This window comes from Saimiri boliviensis, chromosome 15, assembly GCF_048565385.1.
Source record: "Saimiri boliviensis isolate mSaiBol1 chromosome 15, mSaiBol1.pri, whole genome shotgun sequence".
Classification (NCBI taxonomy): domain Eukaryota; kingdom Metazoa; phylum Chordata; class Mammalia; order Primates; family Cebidae; genus Saimiri; species Saimiri boliviensis.
In genome coordinates this window covers 71910972-71918292 of record NC_133463.1, presented here as the reverse complement: position 1 = coordinate 71918292, position 7321 = coordinate 71910972, and positions in this window count along the sequence as shown.

Genomic DNA, 7321 nt, shown 5'->3' with positions numbered 1-7321 from the left:
TGACAGGACCACTTCTGTGATGTTCCTAGGAAAGATAAATGACCAAAATTGAATTACATCAGACAGAGCTGCATGGGAGGACATCCTACAAAGTAACTGCCCTCTCCTCTCGGAACTCGCAAAGCCATTGTCTTAGGGAGGTCTGGGGAACTCCATACTGAAGGAGACTAAAGCACTCTGATAACCAAACGCAACACGTGATTCTGCAGTGGATTCTTTTGCTGTGAAAGATATATTGGAACAGTTGGCAGAACTTGCGTGGGACCTGAGGATTAAATGGCAGCAATTTATCACTGTCGATTTCCCAATTTTGATGGTTGAACTGTAGTTTGTAGGAGAGGATCCTAGCTTATAGGAAACACACACAAAAATAACAGGGATGATGGCACATTCTGTTGGCAGCTTTCTCCCAATGGTTCAAAAGATAGGAAATGGCTAGACTAGACGCAGTGGCTCATATGTGTAATCCCAACGCTTTGGGAGGCTGAGGCGGGAGGACTGATTGAGCCAGGAGTTCAAGAGCAGCCTGGTAATATAGTGAGACCCCTGTCTCTACAGTTTTTTTTTTTTTTTTTAATTAACCAGGTGTAGTGGTGTATGGGCCTGTAGTCCCAGTAACTTGGGAGGCTGAAGTGGCAGGATTGCTTGAGTCATGAAGGGTGAGGCTGCAGAGAGCCATGATCACACCACTGCCCTCCAGCCTGGATGGCAGAATGAGACCCTGTCTCAAAAAAAAAAAAAAAAAAAAAAAAAAAAAAAAAAAAAAAAAAAAGAAGCAAGATCCTGTCTCAAGAAGAAGAAGAAGAAAAAGAAGTAAGAGGAGGAGGAGAAAGGAAATACTTCATGGTGGTTTTGCACTGTTGCAATAAGCTTTTGATTTAAAAAATGTGTTTTAGGTCATCCCATGAGAAGGAAACAATCAGAAAAATCTGGAACATGGGACCATCTACAACACAACGGGTGGGGTGGGTAGAGAGGGCAGCAGCAGGGACGGATAGTCCTGCCACATACACTCCTCATCCTGGTGCAGCCCGGTAATGTTTTTCTAGATGAGGAAACTGAGGCACAGGGCGGTTAAGTAAAGTCCTTAAGGGCCCCATGGCAGAGCCTGGATTCGGTTTGTCTGTGACTGCTGGTGGAAGCAGGAATCTCCTTTACGCTGTGGGCAATTTGGGGTGGGGATGGGGTCAGGTATGACTTCACTTCCTGGAACTCCGAGTGCCTATCCCAGTTTGGGGCTGGCATGTCGAAGGCACCGAATCAGTGCTCATTAGGTGAATAGACAGCAAACAGCTCCTGAGTCACAGGCCAGCTCACTTGGATAGAATGCACGCAAATAGGATTTCAGAGCTAGTCCACAGGGCAGGAGTCAGGTCAGGGACACAGGGACCTGGAGGAACAGGGTGGCCGTTTGACCTCCAGGGGCAGCTACCACCCTCCCTGCCACTTGCCCATCAAGGCTTGCAGCAGCATGAAAATCATACAGTCTCTTTACCCAATGACCTGAGAAGTGCAATTAAGTTGAAAATTAGTTGGCATAATTAATTAGACGGGTAAATAGCTCCTGTCAACACCAATCAATCCATTCTGCCTAAAATCAGCTCAGCAAAGCTAGGCCAAGGAGCCCTGCAGCGCTGGCCTCTGCTGGCGGGCAAGGGCAGCGGGTGGCAGCCGGAACAGGCCAGGGTGTCCAGCGGGCACCCTAGACCCCACTCCCCCATCCATAGGTTCTTTACAGTTGCTATTTATTTATTTATTTATTTATTTTTGAGACGGAGTTTCGCTCTTGTTACCCAGGCTGGAGAGCAATGGCACAATCTCAGCTCACCGCAACTTCCGCCTCCTGGGTTCAGGCAATTCTCCTGCCTCAGCCTCCTGAGTAGCTCTGATTACAGGCATGTGCCACCATGCCCAGCTACTTTTTTGTATTTTTAGTAGAGACGGGGTTTCACCATGTTGACTAGGATGGTCTCGATCTCTTGACCTCGTGATCCACCCGCCTCGGCCTCCCAAAGTGCTGGGATTACAGGCTTGAGCCACCGCACCCGGTCTATTTATTTATTTTTGAGACAGGGTCTTGCTCTGTTGCCGTGGCTGGAGTGCCCACGATCTCGGATCACTGAAGCCTCTGCCTCCCAGGTTCAAGTGATTCTCCTGCCTCAGCCTCTTAAGTAACTGGGATTACAGGCACCTGCCACCACACCCAGCTAATTTTTGTATTTTTGGTAGAGACAGGGTTTCACCACGTTGGCCAGGCTGGTCTCAAACTGCTGACCTCAAGTGATCCTCCCACCATGGCCTCCCGAAGTGCTGGTATTACAGGCATGAGCCACTGAGCCTGGCCTTACAGTTGCTTTTCACAGGCGGCATCTCTGCAGGGTCATCCTCAGTGATTCCATCTTCAGCATCCGGCGGAAACACGGCTTCATTCCCAGGGAGCCACAGCTGTCAATGCCTTTGCCCTCTCAGATTTCCTACTTCAGAGCTCCCATTCCATTGCTCAGGATTTCCGACATGCATAAAAACCATGGGACCTCTGATGGTTTGGTTAGGACATCACAGAAATTTTAAAAATCAACGTGTAACTTACATGCAATAAAATGTACCCTCATTAGTGTACAGCTCTTTAAGTTTTGAGAAACACAGTCATGTAACCACCATTACGATCAAGATACAGAATATGGCAGGGCACAGTAGCTCATGCCTGTAATCCCAGCACTTTGGGAGGCTGAAGCAGGCGAGATCACCTGAGGTCAGGAGTTCGAGACCAGTCTGGCTGAGATGGCAAAACTCTGTCTCTACTAAAAATACAGAAATTAGCTGGGCATGGTGGTGGGTGCCTGTAATTCCAGCTACTGGGGAGGTTGAGGCAGGAGAATCTCTTGAACCAGTGAGCCGAGATCATGCCACTGCACTCCAGCCTGGGCAACATAGCAAGACTCATCTCATTAAAAAAAAAAAAAAAAAAAAAAAAGAGAATATTTTCCATCAGTGCAAAAAATTTCCACTGCTCTTTTATAGTCACTATTTCCCCTACCCCAACCCCTGGCAAGAACTGATGTGTTTCTGTCCCTAAAATTCTGCCCTTCCCAGAAAGACCTATAAATGGAACCATATAGTGTAAGCCTTTTGAGTTCCACTTCTTTCTCTTAGCATAACTCACTTGGGATTCATCCACACTGTGGCATGCGTTGGTAGCTAGCTGCTTTTTATTGCTACATAATATTTTATTGCATGGATTTACCACAGTTTGTTTATCTACTTCCCAGCTGAAGGATTTTGGGCTGTTTCTAATTTGGGGCATTTATGACTAAAGCCACTATAAATATTTATAGACAGATTTTTGTACAGATATGTTTTTATTTCACTTAGGTCAATACCTGGACATGAGATTGCCGGGTCTTATGACAGATGTCTGTATAACTTGGTGAGAACCTGCCAAAGTACTTGCTGAGGTGCCTGGACCGTTGCGTATCCCCAGCAGCAATTTCAGTCACTCCACGTCTTTACTCATGCATAACTTTAAGAAATGATAGAGGCTGGGCACAGTGGTTCATGCCTGTAATCCCAGCACTTTGAAAGTCCGAGGCTCGTGGATCACAAGGTCAGGAGTTTGAGACGAGCCTGACCAACATGGTGAAACCCCATCTCTACTAAAAATTAAAAAAATTTAGCTGGGTGTGGTGGTGGGCACCTGTAATCTCAGCTACTTGGGAGGCTGAGGCAGAAGAATTGCTTGAACTGGGGAGGTGGAGGTTGCAGTGAACAGTTCACCACTGCACTCCAGCCTAGGTGACAGAGCAAGACTCTGTCTTGAAAAAAAAATTAATAAAAAATTGATAACATGCATTGTTGGTCATAGCAGGGCTGGCTGCATAATTTTCAAGGCCCAATGCAAAATGAAAATGTGGGGCCCTTTGCTCAAAACAACAGAAAAAAAAATGCTATGAAAGGTACTAAAACAGATAGGTTTTCCCTTTCTTCTGCAATCTTTCTCTAAGTTTTCCCTTCTGCAATCTTTCTCTTGACTTCTTGTAGTGTTTTTCTTATTTGATCTTGATGTTTTAAGTAAAGAAAAGTTAAAATTTAAGATTATTAGCAGGCCAGGTTTGGTAGCTTATATAATCCCAACACTTTGGGAGGCTGAGGCTGGCATATCACTTGAGGTCAAAAAGTTTGGGACCAGCCTGACCTAGGGAAAACCTGTCTCTACTAAACATACAAAAACCTATAATCCCAGCTAATCAGGAAGCTGAGGCAGGAGAATTGCTTGAACCCAGGAGCTGGAGGTTGCAGTGAACTGAGATCGTGCCACTGCACTCCAGCCTGGGCAACAGAGCAAGATTCCGTCTCAGAAAATGAAAAAAAAAAAAAAAAAAAAAAAAAAAGAGACTGTTAGCATTTGTGTTTACATTGTGCAATACCATTTTAAATGCAAATATATGAGAGTATTTAACTAGTACGTGAAATTATTGAGATTACACAACCCATATTTTGTTTGTACATGCATATGTATTTCATTCTCACCAGAAAGTAGAAATGCTGCACAAAATGAACTAAACTGTTTTTATTTCATTTCTTGTTACAAACACATTCTACCAACGCTCTCTACCTTTGGCTTACTGATGAGTAAGAAAGGCAGAACAGAAAAGAAACTGTGAGTTGCCTCATCTTTCTTCTTTTTTTTTTTTGAGATGGAGTCTTGTTCTGTCACCCCAGCTGGAGTGCAGTGCCGCGATCCCAGCTCACTGCAACCTCCGCCTCCTGGATTGAAGTAATTCTCCTTCCTCAGCCTCCCAAGTATCTGGGATTACAGGCACAGACCACTATGCCTGGCTAATTTTTGTATTTTTAGTAGAGATAGGGTTTCACTACGTTGGCCAGGCTGGTCTCGAACTCCTAACCTCAGGCGATCCACCCACCTCGGCCTCCCAAAGTGTTGGGATTACAGGTGTGAGCCACTGCGCTTGGCTGCCTTATCTTTCTTGGTCCTTCTGTGTCATCACTTTGAGTGTAACCTGGTTACACGTGGCCTCCCAAAGTTCTGGGATTACAGTTGGTTAGTGTGTGGAAACAACACTAGTAAGCAAGCATATGGTCGAATTCCTTGGTCATTCATGTTTCTTAGAACACCATTGCCTTTTTGCTGCATTTAGGCAATTGTGGTTTGAACAGAGTGTGGCTTCTCAGCTCCATCACCCCCATTGAGTCAGAGGTAGGACACTTACCTTGCACTCACTTCAAGTCTCCCTGACCTCCCACACGTCGTGGGTCCTCTGAAATTAAGTGCTCACAGGACAGTGTGAATGCTATATGGGGATGGGTCAGCAAGGGACTCTAGATGCCCAAGTTCACGTATCCTTCTTCTCACACCAGCATCAGACCTCACTTATGAAATCCAAGTTCAATGATCAAATCATTGAGAATTTCAAGACATTGACCTCGTGATCCACCCTCCTCTATCTCCCAAAGTGCTGGGATTATAGGCGTGAGCCACCACACCCAGCCTTCTTTTTTTAAACAACTTTACTGACATATAATTCACATACCATATAATTTCAAGTGTACAGTTAAATGAGTTTGGGTATATTATATATTTTTTAAATTGTGGTAAATATATGTAACATAAAATTTATCACTTTAACCTTTTTTTTTTTTTTTTTTTTTTTTTTTTTTTTTGAGACAGGGTCTTCCTCTGTCACCCAGGCTGGAGTGCAGTGGTGTGATCACAGCTCACTGCAACTTCCGCCTCCCCAGATCTAGTGATCCTTCCACCTCAGCCTCCCAAGAAGCTGGGACCACATATAATTGCCACCTCACTCAGTTAACTTTTGTATTTTTTGCAGAGACAGTTTTTTGCCATGTTGCCTAGGCTGATCTTGTTTTTGTTTTGCTTTTTTTTTCTTCTTTTTTTCATTCTTTCTTTCTTAAGAAAGCTGATCTTGAACTGCTAAGCTCAAGCCATTTGCCCGCCTCAGCCTCCCAAATTGCTGGGATTACAGGTGCGAGCTACCACGCCCAGACTTACATCATGCATGCACTTATAACCTTATATCATGCATTTATTTCACACTCGGTGAGTGCCTACTGTGCATGTATGTGGGAGTTGCTGGAGTCTTGGTTCTAGGATCCCCCCAGATCAATCCCTTTTGGGGGCCCGGCCCTCCCAGTAAATGCCACTTTGTAATCAGACTTTCTTTCTTGGGCCATTGAACTGTCATCTAAAGCAGTGAAGGCTCTCAGACTTAAACTATGAGCCAGATGATGCAACTGCCACAATACAATTGTGCAATTTCAGGCACAAACGCTATGTTTTAGGTACAGGGTGGGGGTAGATTTTCGTGATGTAATTTGAAAGCCCTGGTGCTCAGACAGCCCAGTCCCTGGGTACCTGGCTCCTGCAGATAAGAACCATGAGACCCAGTAGCCCTGTGAAGGAGGGGACCTCATGGCTCTGTGTCCTAACAGCCTGAGGTGACGGGGACATACACTGTGACCCCGTTGCTGTTATACCTGTTGGCACTGTGGGCAGAAAGACTGTGTGATTCCAGGCCTGAACTTGGAAGTAGCAGGCTCAACGTTCCTTGGGGACCCTGGGCTGCTGGGACCACACCCACCACTTGTCTCATTGGTCAGTAGGAGCAGAGTGGGAAGGCCCTGGGAGGTGAGCCCTGTAACCCTTTGCTCTCCTCTGCCTAGGGGCTTCACTGTCTCGCCACCAAGTACACGAAGAGAGGGCGATGGACTTAGAGTCGGTTCTGGGCCAGGCCATGGAAAGGTTTACTCAGTTACAGAAATCAGAGCCTGCACGCGTTTGGAACTAGAAAATAAGTCTTCGATCAGACTAAAACCTGGGGATGCAGAAATGAATCAACAACAGTCCCTGCCCTCAAGAAAAGTCAAGCCACACAGTGCAGGGTGGGAAATGTCGCTGGCAGTCATCAAACACGCAAATGCTCGAGGGCCCCGTAGGCTCCGCCCAGGGGGTCCCGTACGGTCCCTGCTACGTGCCCGGTGCCTGTGATTCGGTGGGAACGACAGCAACTGAGAAATCACGGCACCGCACGGTGACAAGCCTAAGGTCCGAGGAGTCCAGGGCTGGGAGGGTGAGCAGCAGGGAGCCAGCTCAGGAGGCCTCTGTGTGGCCACAGGGAAGAGCCGCAGGACGGTCATCAGCCCAGTGTGCGGGGTGGAGGAATGGGGTGTCCGGGGAGCTGGGGTGGGGGAGGAGTGGGAAGAGATGGGCTGGGAGGTCAGCCCGCAGGGGCACGCGGGCACCCTGGCTTCTATGTCATGGGCAGTGGGAGCTTCTGAGCTGTTT